The sequence below is a fragment of the Schistocerca serialis genome, chromosome 5 (assembly GCF_023864345.2).
Source record: "Schistocerca serialis cubense isolate TAMUIC-IGC-003099 chromosome 5, iqSchSeri2.2, whole genome shotgun sequence".
NCBI lineage: Eukaryota > Metazoa > Arthropoda > Insecta > Orthoptera > Acrididae > Schistocerca > Schistocerca serialis.
The window spans coordinates 518,169,660-518,193,204 of record NC_064642.1 but is presented as its reverse complement, the minus strand read 5'-3'; positions in this window follow the sequence as shown (position 1 = coordinate 518,193,204).

Here is a 23,545-nt window from a genome sequence, read left to right as displayed (position 1 = left end):
AATATATATTATTGCATTTATTGACTGTTTTGTCGGTTCTTGGTACAATGGTTTATACATTACTTTTAAAAAAAACATATGACACTGGTATAATATTCTACGGCGTTTGAAAACCAGTTTTTGGCAGTTACACCAGCATCTAGTACAAAGATAAATACATATTGCCGTGAAATTTAACAGCCACACATACTCACCTTTGTACCTGACAATGGTGTAACAGAAAAAAATGGTTTCTAAAGTTACAAATATTGTAAAATATCACATCAGTGTTATATGTTCATTCATTCGGTCATATTATATATTTTCACATACATTACTGAACTATCTGTATCAATTCCCCTTGTTCAACAACACTTTAATAATGATATGTCACAGTAACGCACATTTTTGTGGTTATGTTTTATAGGTAGGAAGAAGAAAGATATCTTAGTTGATACGAACACTCTGGTACAGAAAATATAACAATTTTGAGTATTGCTCATAACACCTTTCACATGTAGTTTAAAACTGAAGAGAGTTATATATATATATATATATATATATATATATATATATATATATATATATATATGTGCTTGCAAAACCTCTTGATGACACATTTACGCAGTACAAGTAACAGTACAGCAACAGCATCAGTGACTTACTAAAGGCTGTCTTGCTATTAATATCTACCTTCCGACTTAGTAAGTCGAAACATGGTAACATCTGCTCTTGTGCATTCAAAGAATTTTGCATTAAATCTTCATGCATGTCATATTTCGCAGAGTCGACTTAATAGACAGGATCATTTGTCAACAATGGAACCTCATCACCTTTCAACTGTATAACTTAATGCAACAAATAGGTTTTAGATACTCGTGATGAAATGCTGATTCTTCAGATGTCACACTTAAATACTTTCCAATCCCTTCTTACAATTTCGATATTTACGACATTTATCGATATTTACAATATGTTTTTCATGATTTTATTTGATGCTTTCGATTTTTGATACTTTTCGATTTTTTCGATACTTACGTTATTGCTTCTATACATTCGTAACTTTTGATAGTAATTCTGATGTAAATGTGGAGACGTATGAATTCGAAATATCTTTTTTCAAGCTTATAACGAATAGTGTAATTCGCAAAAATATGCAGAATGTGGGAACCAAGTGAGGTGGCGCGGTGGTTAGCACACTGGACTCGCATTCAGGAGCACGACGGTTCAAACCCACATCTGGGCATCCTGATTTAGGTTTTCCGTGATTTCCCTAAATCGCTTCACGGAAATGCCGGAATGGCTCCTTTGAAAGTGATGCAGGTTTCCTTCCCCATCCTTTTCTAATCCGATGGGACTGATGACCTCGCCGTTCGGCCCCATCCTCCAATTCAACCAACCAACCAATGCGCGGAAAATGAGTTTTGTGAAGCTAGTAACACATTGTGAAGGTCGACACTGAGCAGCTCCTGTGACTGCTAGGCAGAATTTCAATGCAGCGTGTTTACACAGAATTTGGTCGCTATTGAAATAAGTAGACATAACACAGTTTTCGACAAAGTCATAGCAAAAGAAATCTTTTAAAGACAATTATAAGACCCTTCTTTAATATTTCCATGTGTGTGTTGAAGTAATTCGAAGCAGGAAGGGTCTATGAATGATATATAAAGTACGTCAAATATTTATGTTGTTAAGGGGCTCCGGAAAGGCTCAAAATCATGAAAAGTTCAATTTTTACTTTTTTGCGTTTTATATTTTAATAGATATATAATTTATTCAATTGCGAAGACTACAACTATTCTTAAATTTTTTTTGAAATGTGTTCTACATGGGCGTGACCCACTGTGACGCTGTTAAACTGCTGTCAAATGGTGTTATTATTAACGTCCCTGTCCATCAGGTACATTTTAGTGATGTGAGATGAAGTATGTGTTGTGGCTAACCTGTGATGGTTCAATATATATCGCTGGTGTGATTGTCGATTGTTTCATGTTTATTTACTCTGTCGTTATCTCGAAAATATTCGTAATTAATTCTGTTTCTTGAGTCTCTGTTTTGTTGAAGTATAATAATGAGTAAAAGTAAAGTTATTAGAAATCCTCTGAAGGCTTTTAAGGAAAGGAGAAATGTTGGAAAGCCAAAGGTATGTGTTATTAGTGTAAACAATAAAGACGATAACCAAGTGAGTGAACCTAACCTCTCGAGTGCACCTGCCCATAGCAGTCAAAGTGGGAAAGAAAATACTTCACAGAAGAAGCTTGGTTCAATGAGTGGAAACTATGAATGTTTTATGGGCGAATCAGATGTGAATGAAATATTTGATATGTCGGTTCTCAAAGGAATTTTTTCAAACTGTGTAAGATGTATTCATTGTAGTGAAGTTGGTCTGGAACTCTCCATAATAAAGCACGTAGGACTTGCTAGTGAAATACAACTGAAATGTGATAAGTGTTCATACATGACCACCTTTTGGAACAGTGTTGCACTAACTGCAACTGAAGAAAATGGTAGCAAAATCTACGAACACAACATTAGATTTGTTTATTCCTTGCGTTCAGTTGGTAAGGGTGCTATTGCAGGTGCAATTTTCTGTGGCATCATGAATCTTCCAAATCCCTCAACCAAGTTTACGACCTATAATAAATTAATAGGGTCTAAAGTAGAAGATGTCTGTATAGAATCTATGAAGAACGCTGTGGAAGAGGCAGTAATGGAAAATAATGGTAACAGAGATTTGACTGCAGCGTTCGATGGTACCTGGCATAAACGGGGACACACATCTCTTCATGGTGTAGTATCTGCCACCAGTATGTATACAGGGAAAGTTTTATATGTAGCAGTAATATCAAAGTATTGTAGATGTCCACAAAAATATAAAGGTACACATGAAAATAATTGCAAAGCTAACTATAGTGGCAGTAGTGGAGGAATGGAAGTGGCTGGTGTTGCCAGTATATTCCAGGGTTCTGAGGCGTGTGATAAAGTGCGATATGTTAATTACCTTGGTGACGGTGATTCTAAAAGTTTCAAACATGTTCAAGGACTGAAGCCCTATGGTGATGATGTTGTAGTGCAGAAATTTGAGTGTATTGGACACGTACAGAAGCGAATGGGAACAAGACTTCGGCGACTGAAAGCTTCGTACAAAAAACAAAAAATCAGTGATGGTAAAGGGTTGGATGGGAAGGGAAGGTTAACTGACAGTGTAATTGACAAAATACAGAATTATTATGGAATGGCTATTAGGCAAAATACACAAAGTGTCGACGAAATGAAGAAGGCTGTTTGGGCTCTTTTTTTTCATACTTCTTCAACCGATGAAAATCCCCAACATAGCTTGTGTCCCAAAGAAGAAGACAGTTGGTGTAAATATAACAAAGGATTGCTAACTGGTGAAGTGTACACTCATAAGCATAGTCTGCCTCATGCAATAATGGAGGTGATAAAACCTATTTTCAGAGACTTAGCAGCACCTGAACTGATGAAAAAGTGTATTCACGGAAAAATTCAAAACCCCAATGAAAGTGTAAATAGTGTTATATGGTCGAGAATCCCCAAGACTGTATTTTTTGGAATAGAAACACTTCACTTTGGTGTGTATGATGCTGTTGCGACTTTCAATGATGGCAACATTGTAAGGTGCAAGGTATTTAGAAATATGGGAATGAAGATAGGTTCTAACATGGTACGAGCGATGCTTGCTTTAGACAAGGAACGCCTTCAGGCTGCAGACAGGGCTGTAAAGAGTCTAGAAATACAAGAAAGAGTAACAGGAGGAGGAACAAGAGGAAGCTGGAGGAGGAGTTTGCAGAGGATGAAGATAATCCATCCTATGGACCTGGAATGCACTAAAAAGTTAATCCAATCTTTGTCGCTCGATTCCCAAAACTTTTATTTTCTCATACTAATTACATGTTTTCTATGGATCTTCCAAACATATTTGTTTCAAACTTTCAGTAAATGTTACACAGTACCTTCTGCATAATTTAACACAGCCTTTTTTCCAAAAAAACTGTATATTTTTGAATATATAAATAAAAAATTGCAAAAAAATGTTGTGAATTTTCATTACAATTGAAAAAAAGTCATCTTTAATAACTGAACTAAAATTTTGTAAAATCCCTGTGTTAAGTTGTAGCCCATATTCCAATAAATAATCTGTAAAAAGTTCAACTTCCTACCTCAAATACTTTGTGAGGAAAGATGTAATTTATAAGCGTTATTTTAACATTGCAAGTATAGGGCGTTCCGGAGCCCCTTAAATGTGATTTGCATATATAGTTTGACAGGTTTGATAGGCTACCCCAATAATAGCATTTATAACATCCCATGCGCTAATAAAAAAGGATTTAATGGAAATTTATTACAGAATTCACAGGACAGAGAGATTCACACTCGATTATAAAGTGAGCACTTTAGCGCTGGGTTATTTTCGAGAAGACATGGTTAGTGTCCAGCTGTGTGCGCAGCAGAAAGTGAATTCAAAACTGATATAGCGGTAAAATACTGGTTGTGTGTAACATAGTGAAATAGCTCCCTGCGTGTTGTAAAAAAGATATAAACTCAAATTGTAGCCTGTAGATGATGTTAATATACTGTACTGAAATTGGAACCTATGTGTTACCGACGTGTTATGAAAATATGGGATACTGTGACTGTTACATTATTGCTGTAGATGTTTTATGGACTCTCACAATACACTTATTATGAGCTACATATCTGAGGGTTTTACCTGTGATCTACACCGCTGATGAGAGAACAAGTGGCTGCACTATCCTCTTTCATCCATGTGTACAATTGTCTCCAGCATATCCCCTGACAGCTTGCGTAGAATAGCTTGATTCTAGGAGAGATCATGTCTAAGGAATTGGCTGCATCCGCAGCAGCGATGTACAAACATCAAAAAAAGTTTTGCATCACCCCAGTTCCCAGAAATCCTGAAGATAGCCCTTGACTGTGTACATAGTATCACAGACACAGTCCCTCTGACTTTTCAGAGACATCACAATGCCCACCCAAAGATGTAAACAACCATGCATGAGCAGCGCCTATTAGACGGACGGGGTCCGACAGCCGATCAGTTTCAGTCATTCCACCAGGAAGTAGGTACACGGCTCATGTTGTCTGTAGTTCAACCATGCCTAGACGGTCAATACCGCGGTTCGATCACTTCCGCATTGTTACTTTGTGCCAGGAAGGGATCTCAACCAGGGAAGCGTCCACGCGTCTCGGAATGAACCAAAGCATTTTCGGACATGGAGGAGATACAGAGAGACAGGAACTGTAGACGACATACCTCCTCAGGCCGCCCAACGACTACTACTGCAGTGGATGACCGCTACCTACGGATTATGGCTCGGAGGAACCCTGATAGCAACAAGAACATGCCGAATGGACCACTCAGGATTGGCATCACGTTCTCTCCACCAATGAGTGTCGCGTATTCCTTCAACCAGATAATCGTCGGAGACGTGTTTGGAGGCAACCCGGTCAGTCTCAAAGCCTTAGACACACTCGTGGCGAGTGCAGCAAGGTGGAGGTTCCCTACTGTTTTGCGGTGGAATCATGCACGCCGCTGGTGGTCATGGAAGGCGCCGTAACGGCCGTATGATACGTGAATGCCATCCTCCAACCGATAGTGCAACAATATCGGCAGCATATTGGCGAAGCATTCGTCTTCATGGACGACAATTCCTGCCCCCATCGTGCACATCTTGTGAATGACTTCCTTCAGGATAACGACGTCGCTCGACTAGAGTGCTAGAGTGGCCAGCATGTTCTACAGATATGAACCCTTTCGAACATGCCTGGGATAGACTGGAAAATGCTATTTATGGACGTCGTGACACACCAACCACTCTGAGGGATCTACGCCGAATCGCTGTTAAGGAGTAGGACAATCTCGACCAGCAGTGCCTTGATGAACTTGTGGATAGTATGCCACGACGAATACAGGCATGCATCAGTGCAAGAGGACGTGCTATCTGGACACCATTTCTGAAGATCCCGCTGTATGGTGGTACAACATGCAATGTGTGCTTTTCACGAGCAATGAAGAAGGCGGAAATGATATTTATGTTCATCTCTATTCCAATTTTCTGTACATGTTCCGGAACTCTCGGAACCGAGGTTCAAATGGTTCAAATGGCTCTGTGCACTATGCGGCTTAACTTCTGAGGTCATCAATCGCCTAGAACTTAGAACTAATTAAACCTAACTAACCTAAGGACATCACAGACATCCATGTCCGAGGCAGCATTCGAACCTGCGACCGTAGCGGTCACGCGGTTCCAGACTGAAGTGCCTAGAACGGCCACACCGGCTAGCGGAACCGAGGTGACGGTAAACTTTTTTTGATGTGTCTATGTGTCTTTTCCAGCATCCGCAGTATGCATTTATGTAGTTCCCATCACTAGTGGCAATCCATTTATCTTTGCTTTGGGAAGACATCTGATTGGTTATTTCGTGTTTTCAAAATGTTACCTTATTCCCAAGAAATTGATTATAAGGGGTGGAAGGGATGAGATAGTGGAGGCACTAGCGAGGAGGCTGGGGTGCGAGGTGAGAGTGGAATGAGGAGTTTGAAGGGGAGGATGAGTGGAAGATAAAAACGGGGAAGATGTCAAGATCAAATTGCTCTTCTCCTTGGATCCAACAGGTACGTTGTTCTCCTCCCATAGGCCCTTTGTTTACTGCTCTTCTTCTAATGCTTGACGGAAACTAACCTTTGTCAATAAACGTTTGTGTGATATCGCGTCAAATGCATTTCAAAAGTTAAGGAGCACTGCATCCACTTGAATGTGTTGGTCCACAGTTTTCAGGATGTCGTCAGATAGAAGTAAGATATTTGGAAATTTGTGGTAAGATCTTATGGGAACAAAATGCTAAGGTCATGGGTCCTTAAGCTTACACACTACTTAATATATTTTAAACTAACTTACACTGAGGACAACACACCGACATGCCCGAAGGAGGACTCCGACGTGGAGAGAAGTACAAGTTGAGTTTTGTATGATCAGTTTTTGCAGAATCTATGCTGGTTGCTATTAAGCTGAAAATGTGAGCTAACACACAAATCAGCTGCAAACAAATAAGAAAGGGTCACCATATTATAATTTTCATGGTGATAATTAAAATTTGTAACAGTTCTAACGGAAATCGTCTTGAACATTTCAAGTAAGAAAGAGTCTCATGTGCCATGGCAGCTCCTGTGAAAAGTCAGAAAATTGGTGGAGATAAAGCGTTATCGAACCCAGGAAAACACATTTCCTCATTCCATGTGCGTGGGAATGTGTGCTGAATGGTTGAGTGAACAATTCTGTTACACTCTGTGTAAGTGAGTTTCTCAGCATTTATTTCTGTCAAGAAGCGAATGCCACTATGATGAGAAGCCCTTACGTGACGTGATCTATAGCATTTTCATCTATCATTTAAGATCACCGAATGTACTTAGAGTTGATACCCATTGACTGACTCGAAGGCTCAATGCAGTGTAGTCGTCACTGTAATATTGTACGTACTGCACGCCGAAAATTCGATAAATCACAAAATGAATTGCGAGTGTGCCTAACTCACGAATAATTACAAACCTGTGACCAGCATCAACTACTGATAAACGTTTCATATTTGCACCAGAAAAGCTGAGAAGCCACGATGTAAGGGCGTTTATTTTAACAGAAGACATTGAAATATCTCGAAAACTACACATCGGATCAAAAAAAGGTATAATTCCAATTTGTTTGTCTCAGAGGGGGCCGTTCAATAATACCACATTCGACCTCACACCCCACCCCAGGCGTGGGTGGCAGGGGGCAATTTTGAAATCTTCAATGAGAGCCGCCGTTTTTTGATTTCAGATTAAGACTCTACTGCAAAATCTACAAACGTTATGTCTGAAGCATTTTCTTCGTTTCGGCGCAGGTGGCATTGTAATCGTAGGGACAGAAAGGGGTGCACTATCGTAAGTTATGACACGCTAGTCAATGGGTCTTGAATATCCAATGGAAGGTAGGAGCCCGCCTCCATGATGCGAGGGTAGGACAGAGCAATAATTTAAAGCTTATATTTGGAAACTCTATTCGCTACGTTGTGTTCCTCTGACATATCGAACAGAGGACTACTCGACGCGCCACTGTGGCCGTGGGTCGAGGCGGACGGCTCTCTGCTTTTCCAGTTACAGTCAGTATTCAAACGTAGTCCCGCCAGCATCAATACACTTAATGATCCGCTTTTCAAATGCTCGTACACACGACAGAAGTATATTTGTGGGAATATCAGCACAGACGTTACTGACGCGGTCGGCCATGTCTTCATGTCCTGTTGGCACTTGCTGTTACACTTTATCTTCTAAATTAAATATCCCCACAGAAAAGAAATCGGGTGACGTCAAATTCGGCAACCTACTGGGCCATTAACGGGGCCACCTCTGCCTATCCACCGACCAGTTTAAACACAGTCTCACACCTCCTGTGCTTCGGTTGGGTAATGCGCTGGCCAACCGTCATGCTGAAACTACATACGTTGTCGAAAGTCCATGGCAGCATCCTGCAGTAGTACCGGTAGTTGCTGTTCCAAAAAAGTTCGATGTTTGCGTCCATGCAACGTGCCGTCGATAAATTACGGACCAATGAATTTGTTTCCAGTACATTAACCGACCAAGGACGTTGATGGACAACTTGCCGTAACCAGTGGCGACTGGCTACACTCCAGTAACGCATTTTATGCCGAATAATGCTAGCATGTTTTGTGGACGTATACTTATCTGAAGATAGAACCTCGGCAGAGAACGTGGGGGTCCTTTGCACTTGTTGACGTGCCCATTCACAAAATGCTACCCGGCTATGGAAATTGCAGCCATGAAGCTCTTGACGCAGTGGTACGTGGTGTGGATGATACACGATGCAGTATTGTGACAATACTACCCACGAACATAAGGCAACAGGGGTGTAATCGCCAGGCGTTTATCTGTGGGCTGTGGTACGCTGTCGCTATCACAGCTATTTCTTTAGCTTCTCCTGTAACACGTTTGCTTCATTACCTTTTGGCGCTCTGTCCAATGCCATCAAAAGCAAAGGCGTTCACAACCTTGTAAAAGAACGAACGAGAGCGAGCTTTCTCTGTAAAACGCTCGGCATATTAGGCGATAGCAGCCTCATTATTTCTCCTACATACTCCGTAAATCAGGATCATTTCAATTTTTTCTTCGGTGGTTGCAACATTCATCGTCCATTTGTACGTGTGTTGTCCAAATGATAGGTAGATCTGCAAGCAATAAACACTGCGCAAGTACTGTAATGTTTTAATGTTTAGAGCCGCTATCAGTTCCACGTATGCCCGGTACGTGAGCTCCGATGGCGGGTTACTGCCTGTTATGTTACGCCGTAGTTCGCTACACGGCCACGGTGGTGCTTCGTGTCGCACCCTGTTCGATATATCGGACGAATACGACGTTGCGAATGGGGTTTCCAATTACTCGTAGAAGTTACGAAATACTGGCCTGTCCTACCCTCTCAGAATGAAGGTGGGGTCCCACGTGCCATTGGATAATCAAGGGCATTTGAGTAGCATGTCGTTAATTACGAATGTGTACCCATTTCTATTCCTCCCATTACAGCGCCATCTGTGTCGAAACGAAGAAACTGCTTCCGAAAAAAAAGTGTGTAGATTTTGCCATAGAATCGCAATCTGCAGCAAAAACCATGGGTTCCCATTGAAGATTCCAAAGTTGTCCACCGCCATCCACGCATTTGTTGGGGTAGAAGGTCGAGTGAGGTACCACCAAGACAATCAAATTGGAATTATAACTTTTTTTGACCCAATATGTGGTTTTAGAGATAATTCAGTGTCTTCAGTTAAAATGAACACTCTGTGTATTCATACTCTGAGCTGCGACTCAGTATCTACTAGATTACAAGTGCCGAGTAAACATGTAGGTTAACCTCAACGTTCAACTTGAAACGTAGCGCCGAATAGCTGCACAGACGGAGACAGGTGGCCTATCTTCTGGTCAGCCTTCTACAGCTGCAATCAAGATTTTCCTCATTGTCGGTGGTTAGGTTTTGGTTATGTACCAGCACAATTTTTCGAATTCCATAGAACTCGAGGAAACCAAATTAAATATATGGACCGTGGTTTCGACCTGTTGCAAGAGGCCGTACAATGTACTCAGCAGTTAACAAAAAAAATATGATCACAACGAGTGCACAGTATCATAAAACGACGTTTACAATAAATGTGGAACATCATCATTATATAAAATTAACTTTTGTTCCACTGGTGTAATCAGTTTTAACGTAGGTTGAATAAATTTTGAATTATGCATATTGCGATAGTCAACGTAGTTATTGGCTGGAACTTAAATAATAAATGAGGAAAAAAATTGAGTTACGAAATTTTGGCTGGTGTGCCTGAGAGCCATTGGCAAACAAAACATAGCGATTATAAATGGTACATCAAAAGATACGTTACGTGGCTTGGTGATTAGTAGATGGGTACCATATGAGTACATTTTCTTAGTAAACACACATTCTACCCTAAAGCGTCAAATAAATTGTTGTAGGCATGTGTATTCAAATACAGAGATACGTAAAAAAGCAGGATACGGCGTTGCGGTCGAAACCCCTATAAGTATAAGACAAGTGTCTGGCGCAGTTGTTAGATCGGCTACTGCTTCTATTATGGAAAAGCACTCCGTCTTCAGGCCACAAGTGGCCCATCGGGACCATCCGACCGCCGTGTCATCCTCAGATGAGGATGCGGATAGGAGGGGCGTGTGGTCAGCACACCGCTCTCCGCTATTATGGAAAGCTAACAAGATTTAAGTGAGTTTGAACGTCGAATTACAGTCGGCGCACGAGCAATAGGATACAGCATCTCCGAGGTAGCGATGAAGTGGGGATTATCTCTTACGAACATTTCACGAGTGTACCGTGAATAACAGGAATCCCGTAAAACATCAAATCTTTGACATCGCTGTTGCCGGAAAGAGATCCTGCAGAACGGGACCAACGGCGACTGAAGAGAATTGTTCAACGTGCCAGAAGATCAACCCTTCTCCAAACTGCTGCAGATTTCGATACTGGGCCATCAACAAGTGCCAACGTGCGAACCCTTCAACGAAATCTCATCGATAGGTCTTTCGGAGCCGAAGGCCCATTCGTGTACCCTTTATGACTGCATGACAAAGCTTTACGCCTCGCCTGGGTCCGTCAACACCGACAATGGACTGTTGATGAGTGGAAACATGTTGCCTGGTCGGACGAGTCTCTTTTCAAATTGTATCAAGAGGATGAACGTGTACAGGTATGTAGACAACCTCATGAATCCATGGACCTACTTGTCGGCAAAGGACGGTTCAAGCTGGTGGAGGCTCTGTAACGGTGTGGGGTGTGTGGAGTGATATTGGATCTCTGATACATCTAGATACGACTTTGACAGGTGACACGTACGTAACCATCCTGTCTGACCACCATTGTGCATTCTGACGGACTTGGGCAATCCCAGCAGAACAATGCGACAACCCCCATCTCCAGAACTGGTGCAGAGGGGCTCTAGTAACACTCTTCTGAGTTTAAACACTTCCGCTTGGCACCAAACACCCCAGGCATGAACATTATTGAGCATATCTGGGATGCTTCGCAACGTCTTGTTCAATCTCCAACCTCTCGTGCTCTTACGGATTTATGGACAGCCCTGCAGGATTCATGGTGTCATTTCCCTCCAGCACTACTTCAAACGTTAGTCGAGTCCATACCACGTCGTGTTTCGGTACTTCTGCGTGCTCCCGGGGGTTCTACATGATACTGAGCACCTGGATCAGTTTCTTTGACTGTTCAGTGTATAACGCTTCGTTTGCGTGCTAATGTCTCGGAAATGTGGAGGAGGACAAAGGCAGTTTGGTCCATATGCTAAGCAGGGAGTAAAGGAGGCAATGTACTTTAGCGTCAGGAGACTCCAATTTAAATCACTTAAGAAAGTGCTCAATGTGACCGCCACTGTTTCGAAACATTTCTAGTATGGCCTGATGTTTTGACGAACACCCGTAGCCTTCGTTTCGGATCTGACCCCACTAGGTTTTCATCACTGGTGGTACATGGAAACCATTTGTACGAGACGTCCGCTGAGTTGCCACAGTGTCTAGTGGCAGAAATACAAATAGCAGCAGGAGTCATCGTGGTATGACGCGTATGTTTCCAAATGTCCGGCTAAAATCATACCTGTTGCTACGCTCTGTATGTCATATTTTAAATTTACTAGAATTTATAATGTATAAGCATGTAATTGTTATTTCTCAACGAAATGTTAACTTACTGACAAACGCGTATGTACTTCTAGGTGTGTTTCGAAGAGCGGACACCAGGATAACGTCTGTACCATTTTTTATTCCGTTGATGCAAAAGTTCGTGGTGTTTTTGTTTTTCCATGTTGGTATTGCAATTGATATGGGTTTATTTGCAAGACGTCTCAGTTGTTGACAGTAAATGTCAGCAGTGATGGATATACCTAGGAGAATCAATTCGTAGTACACCACATCCATCGCTGTTCCACCAAACGCATAACATTATCTTTTAGGGATGCGTTCTTGTCTTCGTACAGTGAGTTAGTGATTTGTTTGGACTCAACCATTCCTTCCTTTTCTTTATATTAGCATAAAGACACTATTCATCGTCACCAGTAACGATACAGGAAATGGTCAGTATTGTTCACTGCCCAGTTTAAGATGAGGAAGAAGAGACGCACAAATGGCCCCCCGCTGAGTTTAGCGGGTTTGGCTTAGATCATGCGGGAACAATACACCCTATTCTTGAACCTTCCTCACTGCATGCAAATGTCGCACGATGGTGGAATTATCACAGTCCACTACATTTGCAAGTTCTCGAGTACAGTGACGTGAACCAGTGACGATTAATGCGTTTAAACGATATTCATCAAACAACCAAGGTCTTCCTGAACGTGGAGAGTCACTAATGTCAAAACGGTCGTACTGAAAACGAGGAAACCAGTCATTGTCGTGCTATGTCCAATGGCATTATCCCCATACATATCACAAATGTTTATGGCTGTCTCCGCTGCTGTCATCCCCTCCTGAACTCAAAGAGAAAACAACGTATCGGAAACTGTTCCAATTCCTCCACTTCGCACTCCATTTTCTAGTCCACAGCCACGCTCATTATCTCCAAATGACAAAATGGTAATATGTAAACTGAACTAAAAACTTATCCTAGAGCAACGAGCAGAAATACAGAAGTGACTCTATTCCACGATAATGCCCGCCCGCATTCTGCTAGACTGACAGAAAAAACACTATACAGGACTTACGAGGGAAAGTCTTACCACACCAACCTAATTCACCTGACCTTGCGCCCTCAGACTTTCACCTTTTCTGGTCTCTTGTCCAACTACCTTCAAAAAACTTTGTCTTGCAGCGAAAATGTGCTCCAAACAAGGCTTGATGTGTTCTCAAAACCGCCTTATTTCTATAGTCGCGGAATCGATAAATTAACCCCAGCGTTGGCAAAATTTTGTAAATAATGAAGCGCTCACTCCGTCTTCAGGCCACGAGTGGCCTACCGGGATCATCCGACCGCCGCGTCATCCTCAGTGGAGGACGCGGATAGGAGGGGCGTGGGGTCAGCACACCGCTCTCCCGGTCGTTATGATGGTATTCTTGACCGAAGCCGCTACTATTCGGTCGAACAGCTCCTCAATTGGCATCACGAGGCTGAGTGCATCCCGAAAAATGGTAACAGCGAATGGCGGCCTGTATGGTCACCCATCCAAGTGCCGACCACGCCCGACAGCGCTTAACTTCGGTCACGAGACTCAGAAGGCCATAGACACGGGTTCACAGGTAGATGCCGTCATTCTTGACTTCCGCAAGGCGTTCGATACAGTTCCCCACAGTCGTTTAATGAACAAAGTAAGAGCATATGGACTATCAGACCAGTTGTGTGATTGGATTGAGGAGTTCCTAGATAACAGGACGCAGCATGTCATTCTCAATGGAGAGAAGTCTTCCGAAGTAAGACTGATTTCAGGTGTGCCGCAGGGGAGTGTCATAGAACCGTTGCTATTCACAATATACATAAATGACCTTGTGGATGACATCGGAAGTTCACTGAGGCTTTTTGTAGATGATGCTGTGGTGTATCGAGAGGTTGTAACAATGGAAAATTGTACTGAAATGCAGGAGGATCTGCAGCGAATTGACGCATGGTGCAGGGAATGGCAATTGAATCTCAATGTAGACAAGTGTAATGTGCTGCGAATACACAGAAAGATAGATCCTTTATCATTTAGCTACAAAATAGCAGGTCAGCAACTGGAAGCAGTTAATACCATAAATTATCTGGGAGTACGCATTAGGAGTGATTTAAAATGGAATGATCATATAATGTTGATCGTCGGTAAAGCAGATGCCAGACTGAGATTCATTGGAAGAATCCTAAGGAAATGCAATCCGAAAACAAAGGAAGTAGGTTAACTTACGCTTGTTCCCCCACTGCTTGAATACTGCTCAGCAGTGTGGGATCCGTACCAGATAGGGTTGATAGAAGATATAGAGAAGATCCAACGTAGAGCAGCGCGCTTCGTTACAGTAACATTTAGTAATCGCGAAAGCGTTACGGAGATGATAGATAAACTCCAGTGGAAGACTCTGCAGGAGAGACGCTCAGTAGCTCGGTACGGGCTTTTGTCAAAGTTTCGAGAACATACCTTCACCGAAGAGTCAAGCAGTATATTGCTCCCTCCTACGTATATCTCGCGAAGAGACCATGAGGATAAAATCAGAGAGATTAGAGCCCACACAGAGGCATACCGACAATCCTTCTTTCCACGAACAATACGAGACTGGAATAGAAGGGAGAACCGATAGAGGTACTCAAGGTACCCTCCGCCACACACCGTCAGGTGGCTTGCGGAGTATGGATGTAGATGTAGATGTAGAAGTGCCGCAACACGACATGGCATGACTCGACTAATGTCTGAAGTAGTGCTGGAGGGAATTGACATCATGAACACTGCAGGGCTGTCCATAAATCAGTAGGAGTACGGCGAGGTGGAGTCTCTTCTGAACAACACGTAGCAAGACATCACAGATATGCTCAATAATGTCATTTCTGCGGTCTGCGGAGTCTGGTGGCCAGAGGAAGTGTTTTGATTCAAAGGAGTGTTCCTGGAGCCACTCTGTAGAAATTCTGGACGTGTGGGAAGTCTCTCGGGAAGATCTTTCGGGAACCGTTGTATCCACTGCGGCAAGGCCATTGCCGTTGTAAATAGTGAAGGAGAATATATTGTTGATGACGAAAATATCTGTTGGTTGTATCTTTAGTGAATATTAAGATTGTGGAAAAACACTACGGGCTTAAGCACCAATCCATATTAAATTATTATTATGTGTAATGATGAGTCTGTTTCATCACCATTCACCTTTATGTACCTTTCATTTAATTTGCGTAGCAGGCAGATTTTGATGGGTTATCTCGTGCGCCTTGTAATCTACCACATTGTCTCCAGAAAACCACTGTCGGAATGTCGCCACGACGATGAACTCATATTTGATGAACGGCTGTATCACCCATCCAGACAAGGGCGATAGTATTGAGAGCGAGAACTGATGTCCCGCCACCTGCTGATTCCGACTCGCAGAGTCGACGCGGAGCAACCGTTTAGAGAGTGACCGGATGCGCACCGACTTCTCGGTGGAGTGTTTCGCGAGGTGCCTGCCGCTGTACGGCTCCTGCTGGCTGCGACTACTGAGTCCGTGGGCAGGGGCGGCTCCCTGCGAGACGGCGCGAGGGTAATCTATTCGCCGGCGGCTCCGCTTTAACGAGACGGAGAGATATGGCCTGCGACAGCGCCGGATCCCGCCTCATCCTTATTTATGCGCTCGGCAGCGCGGCACACAGCAGCTGCACAGCTACCGCCCACCGCCTCCAGGAGAGCCAGTCGGCAGCTAGCTACTTGCCGGCAGCGGCAGCTGTATCGCTCTCCCAGTAACGGAGCCAGCTTCTTTGACCCCAGAGTGTCAGTGGTCAGAGAACAAATACAGTAGTTAGTTACGTAGGTTTCTAATTTTCCAAATAGCTCATGTTACGACGTTCGCCTGTCTTCCATGCACCAAGCTCTGTATGGGCAGCACACAAATAATCCTCGTGAATCAGCGATAACCGTATCAAAATCCCTACAGTAGCTCCTGAGATTAACTTTCATATACAGACAGATAAACGCAGAGGGACATTTCAATTTAAGCTGAGATGACAGAACTCATTGGAGAGTGTCCAGAATGAGATTTTCACTCCTGCAGCGGAGTGTGCGCTGATATGAAACTTCATGGCAGATTAAACTTGTGTGCTGGACTGAGAATCGAACTCGGGACCTTTGCCTTTCGCGGGCAAGTGCTCTAAGCCATGTCTCCGCAGTATCCTTTCTTTCAGGAGTGCTAGTTCTGCAAGGTTCGGAGGAGAGCTTCTGTAAAGTTTGGAATGTAGGATACGAAGTACTGGCAGAAGTAAAGCTGTGAGTACCGGGCGTGAGTCGTGCTTCGGTAGCTCAGTTGGTAGAGCACTTGTCCGCGAAAGGCGAAGGTCCCGAGTTCGAGTCTCGGTCCGGCACACAGTTTTAATCTGTCAGTAAGTTTCATTGGACAGTGACGCGCACATGCACAGATGGCGGTAATATCGCGTACGAGGAGTACAATAGGGCAGTGCATTGGCAGAGCGACCTTTTGTATTCAGGCGGTTCATTTTGAAAGTTTCCCGACGTGATTTGGCCGCTCGCCCGGAATTAACAGACACTGAATGCGGAATAGTAGTTCCAGCTAGATGCATGCGACATACCGTTTCGGAAACCATTAGGGAATTCGACATTCCGAGCTCGACAGTGAACAAAAGTATGCCGAGAATATTAAATTTCAGGGATTACCTCTCACCACAGACAAAGCAGTGGCCGATGGCCTTCCCTTAACGGACGAGAGCAGCTGCGTTTGGGTAGAGTTGCCAGTAGTAACAGAGAAGCAACACTGCGTAAACAGTCGCAGAAATCAATGTGGGGCATACGACGAACATATCCGCCAGGATAACGCAGCGAAGTCCGCCTACTTAGCTGGGTGGTACAGTGCTCGCCTACCATGCAAGTGGGCCCAGGTTCGATTCCCGCAGGGTTGGTGTTTTTCTCCGCTCGTGGTTTGGGTGTTGTGTTGTCATCATCATTTCATTCTCATCACCGGCGCGCAAGTCGCCCAGTGTGGCGTCGTATGAAATAAGACTTCCACTTGGTTTCCGAAGTTCCCCGAATGTGCTCTCTCGGCCAAAGATGTCATACGCTCATTTCATTAGACTGCGGTGAAATGTGGTGTCAGTTGGCTATAGCCGCAGACGAACAGACGCGGGTGCCTTTGCTGATAGCACGTTTTCACCTGCAGCGCCTCTCCTGGGCTCGCGACCATGTCGGGTGGACTCTAGACGACTGAAAACTGTGGCCTGGTCAGATGATTCCTGATTTCAGCTGTAAAGAGTTGATAGTAGGATTCGAGTGTGGCGCATACCCCACGAAACAGTGGACAAAGTGCACTGTGCATGCTAGTGGTGGCTCCATAATGGTGTGGGCTGTGTTTACACAGAATTGACAGGGTATTTTGGTCCACGCGAACTGAATATTGACTGGAAATGGTTATGTTAGGCTACTTGTTGACCATTTGAAGTCATTCATGGACTTTATGTTCCCAAACAACAGTGTCACTGGGCCACAGCTGTTCGCGATTCGTTTGTGCAACGTTCTACACAATTTAAGCGAATGATTTGGCCACCCAAATTGCCCGACATGAATCCCATCGAACGTTTATCGGACATAAGCGAGAGGTTAGTTCGCTCACATAATCCTACACCGCCAACACTTTCAAAATTACGGACGGCCGTAGAGGCAGAATAACCTAATATTTCTGCAGCAGACTTGACATCCAACGACTTGTTGAGTCCATGCCACGTCGTGTGGCTGCATTACTCTTGGCAAAAGAAGATCCGACACGATGTTATAAGGTACCTCATGACTTTTGTCACCTCATTGTGAAATAAGGATGTACTGGAAACTGTTACATGTGTAAATATGATTGGTATGAACAGAAACGTAAAACACCTTACAAGTTACACTTTGCACCCTAAAAACTTTCTATCAATGCCCCACAATCACACCCTACACGTCCAAGGGATAAATTCGATTCGTACCTTGCATAAGAACATCCTGTCAGTGGTCATCACAACGGCTTTGACGCGTACTCTGAGCTGTTCCAGCGTTCTTGGTAGAGGGGGTGTATAAATATAAATAATATTAAATATATCTCAAATGAAAAAGTCACAAAGCGTTAGGTCAACACTCACGGGGTCAAGGGAACAGAGCCACATCATCTTCACCACTACACCCTATCCAGCGATGCGGTAATTCGTCTTTTAGGTAGCGACGAATATCGATGCTCCAATGAGAGAGTGCCTCGTCTTGTTGAAAGACGAAATTCTCGGAATCAGCAGTCAGTTGCGGGAATAACCACAACTGCGACATATGAGGTTAAGAGTTATCTTTCACCGTCTTCTCACAGAAGAAAAAAAACGGCCCATACAGGATCGACTGTGACGCTGCAAAGAAAACATTATCCTTTGGCGAGTTTCGTTCATGCTCACAATCTTATGAAGCCTAATGCCCCACATTCACATTATGGCGATTAATCCTTACAGGTAAATGGAGGGTCGCTTCGTTTCTGATTATCACCTTGAAGGGGAAATGTTCATCCTGAAATGCTTCCTATATTGCGATGCAGAACTGAAGGTGCCAGCCACAATCAACGGGTTTTAATTGTTGCAACAGCACACACTTTGTTCTGGTATTCAAAGTTCGTGACTTGTGAGGAGCTTGTCTATAATGCTTCTTCTCACCCTACCTGTGACTGCATTTGGTTCACTTGGGCAACCGGTACACTTCCCTTTACTGAGACAACCAACTGAGACACTCGACGATAGCAATGCACTACAGAATGTTAATGCGGCGGTTCTTTTCGACAGTTGCAACAGAAAGACATTTCACGTATTCCAACACACTAAAACTCTTTTCTTGCTTTATCATCATTTTGACAAGCCACTGCACACGTAACGCCAATTGGTGGACGCAATGAAAACTCATTAAGATCATATTTGTATTCGTTAATCCGTCACACTTCACACTTCTCGAAATACGGAACTCTGAAAACAAATAAAGCAATTATTGCAACCCTGTATGAATAGAATAAGCGGCGGAGCACTTTAATTTATAGCACTTGTTGATATGAATGTTATCAACAAACGTCTTTGGCATGTGCTAAGAAACCTGAATAGTACAACACATTTCCGATGGTAAGTATCGGCGATACAATCTGGTAATAAGAATGTAAAATGTATACTACTAGCAACTTACCTCAATATACCTAACGTGTCATGGTTTCGATTTGTAAGCTTCAGAGCACTACATGCTCAAGACATTCTTAGTTTTCATTTTTCCATCTTAATTAGTACAGGACACGCTGCATACATTATTTGACACCAAATTACGGTAATAATACGAGTAATTATAATTTCTTCTAACAAAATAATCAATCTGTTCTCGATACTAAACGTGATACAACTCGATGCAGTTTAATGGAGACCGTCTGGACAGTGCTCTTTCATTATCGGTGTCGATAAACTTGTTCTGCAGAAGTGACCTGTAAACTAAAGTAGACTGTGTGTAGTTCAAGTACACCTTACTCCCTCCTTATCGTGCCCTTTCCTTCTTACTTATTTTTTTCTGTTGTTATATAAGTTTTAGGGACGACAATAAACATGAGTCCATGACTAGTGTTACAGCAAGAGAAGTAAGGGGGTAGAAATAAGAAAAACTTATATTGAAACTCACTTTGCCCCAGCAAATTCAAGTAATGCGAGAGACAGAGACAGAATCAGGAACGGAGCCATTACGTCTCAAGTCAGTTAGGTCGCGACACTGTCTGCCGAGTAAGGAATAAGCATTTAGCAGAAAAATGGAACGGAAAACCAAGGGAAGCGAGACAAGTATATTCGTTATCTCGTAAGGCAAATTGCAAGAAACTGTTTACTTCATAAGAACACATAGCGAGGGAACGACACAGCAATAAACAGCCTCTTAAGTCAATGTAGCAGAATAATGTCGACATATTCGGTCATTACGAACCGAAGATTGCGCCATAGCCTCGCGCTAGCTCCCTTCAAACACTCCAGCTTTCTTAGCTCTTGTCATGAGTTGATCATTGGGATCGATGGTATTCACAGTAATACCACTAAATTCTTTCATCACTATAATGTAGAGAATCTGTAGCCTCGATGCTCCAGCACAGTGTGTGAACTAGCCGAAGATGTACACAAGGTGATGATCTTCACATGGTGAACTACATGTTGGTGTCCGCTTACCTTCTACTGACGTCCAATAACACAGTGTCGCGGAAGGTTGTCAATGACGGACTTCAACCCGGATCCTCCGTCGTCTTACATTGCTGTTCAACACTCAGGCGCCCTTGGGGGTGCTGAAGCGTAAGAGGGGTAGGGAGATCAACCGACCACGCGGCTACCGACACCAGGTACATAGCGGAAGGGTCATCAAGGGTCCTCGAAGAATTCAAAGTGGGACCAAGAACACGCCGCGTCCGGTGCGAGAACCGTTTCATACTGGGCATCCGCCGTGTCATTAGCCGGGAACAGTGTGAAACGCTCAACCGACCTGACGGACATCGGCTAGAAGCTTAGATTCATTTTTCGTTCCAAAATATTTGAATATAATACTCATCTTCCTGCTCATTTGTCAGGAGATTGTCAAAACAGGTGAATATATTACAGTAAACTGGAACTGCTAATATTTACAGAATTAATACACTGTCAGAATGAAACATAGTTACAAACTTTTAATAAATTTATCATACACTAAATACGTAATCTTGGTTTTTGTGACCAAGTGCTGTCAAAACTAAAATCTGACAAACACGTTTACTTAAGTTGGCCTAGCGATCCCTGTTAAGATATTAATATATAGATTACTAGGAGCTGCCTAACAAAAAGTCTTTCTGTTTAAACTGTGCTTTATCTCAAACCAAATATTTAATGGTGTCTGGCAATTTATTTAAAATTGTGTTCCTGAATGTTGGACCACATCTCGGACCAAAGTAAGTGATTTTTAAGTCTTTATGCAGACTGTTCTCATTCGTAGTATTGATACTATTGAGAAGCACCCACATGCCTTGCTCATACTGTGGCATCAAGCAGTCAGGCCTGCAAGATGAGTGGTCTGCCAAGCGAGTGGACTCATTCTTATTTATCGAGTAAAATAAACTCTAGTGCTCACAATTAAGTTACAAGTTATTTTCCTGTTTGAATATTACGCAACGCAAACGCACGTCTGACTGTTAGTAATTTACACAACTCTGACTGTTCACTACGCACTGGCAATACCACATTTTCTTTCTTATTTAATATGAATGGCGCACACATTATAAATTCTGGATTCCATGACAACATACAATTCGAAGGAAAAGGCCACCAATCTTTTTCTTTTCACTATCTTATTTATTCCGATAAATTCTATAACCTAAACGCACAAATTCTATAACCTACAACAATAACACATGAGAAATTCCGCCCAGTGGGCATGGCTTTACATTGGTCATTCTCTATCTTATGGTCTCGTAATTATTTAACGCTACAGTGCACTTTCTGGATAGGATGGTGGATCTTTTGCTATATCTCACACTTCGACTCTCACAACCATCATCACGAAACTTACCTCCAGACCGAGCGGTACAAAAGGAACATGCATAACGCACTACCTCTGAAACTACCTTGCTACTCTCCCATGCAAACCACACGTACTTAAATTACATGACATACACCACACTGCGACATGGAATACAACACAAGGAATAGTAACAACATTATAATCACATAACTTTCAGCTTTCCCACTTCAATTAGTATTCATCCCAGTTTCACACGACACTGCCTCACTTCGTAACTTTTCTTTCCTACTACCAACTATGGAGGATATATGCACGTCTTCCTGTGAATGCAAGCCAAGTGGCGTTGCTGGATAGACGGCTGACTCACCTTGCTTCTCTCTCAGAGTATTATAGTTTGAATCAAGCGTCACACGGAAACATAACACGCAAAGTAATATTAAGAACATATTCATCACACACACGAGTCCTCAACTGATACCATGGACGAGTACTTCTCTTTATCCTTTGTCTCATACACAGATTGAGACTCACACAGTACTCACCACGTGGAAGTAATCGTCTCTAATTTCAAATCCTGCAAACGACATTTCTTAAATATTTCCAACTTATAGTACACACGCTAGTAATTCAGCTTAACTTAAGCACTCGGAAGTATTTCAACTTATTGCTACACGTGGTTTCATTGTGACCGTTGGTCAATTCCAAAGATTACTACGATCCCCTTAATATTACCTGCCTGACATTTAATTCTCCCCACAAAAGTTCCTGAAATAGAGAAATTATTATTCCAAACTACTCTTAAGTATTTCATATGCATACCATGTCCCCACTCTTTTGTCTTTACAGAGCACACCTAAGACACGTCTTACCAACACTAGATCCAGTGGCAGAGTGCTGAAACATGGCCGTTCTTCAGGTCATCTCGCACCTCTGTCTAGGTGGGGGAAGACCATGCTACCATATTGGTCAGCCACATTTCAGGTGCTCAAAGCTCCGGTAAGTTTCATCTCTTTGGTTCCACCAAAGGTGACCAAAGGATCGTCTCAAAGATGATCATATATTCACATTCACTATCTGCGGTTAGCAGACGACCATACATTGATTCATTTCACAGATTTCACCAAACTGGATGTAGGGATTTATTTCGTGGGAGTGCACATGTGATTAATTAAATAAATAAATTGTCATTCTTTCCCACACTGGTATCCGGCTTAGCTGTATTAATTGAAATTGAGTTATTATTAGAAAAAATATGTTGTACTGACAAGAATAACGAAGAATTTTGTACCTATTTTCAATGTCAGGCGGTACTGTACCCTTTCACCACCGGCTACCCATGCAGAAAAAAATGGCATGGTACTATCCTTGCAATGCGAGGGTAGTTCCGAACATTTTTTTAAATAAAACTGTATTCTAACAAACGTAGCAAGTCATCATAATAACCAGGAGGAGACCTTAGTCCCAGGTGACCTCAAATAGACGACCAAATGCTGTTACTTTACCAAACTATTAACACAGTTGTTGTATTATTGTACTCTCCACAATCCGGAGTTACGTACACATACAAATTTACAACAATCCAAATGGCAAATAGAACATTACATTGTACAAATAAAAAATAATGGTGAGATAAAAATTTGCTTAGTTACCGGGATCTCCGTTATTTTTAGGAGTAATTCAAACTTCACTAATTCTATAAAAAAAATACTACTTGTACTCATGAAATTTTAAATAGCTCACAGTCCAAACACAGAACAAGTAATCTGACACTCATAAATTGCGTTGTAATAATCTTTACACGGCAATA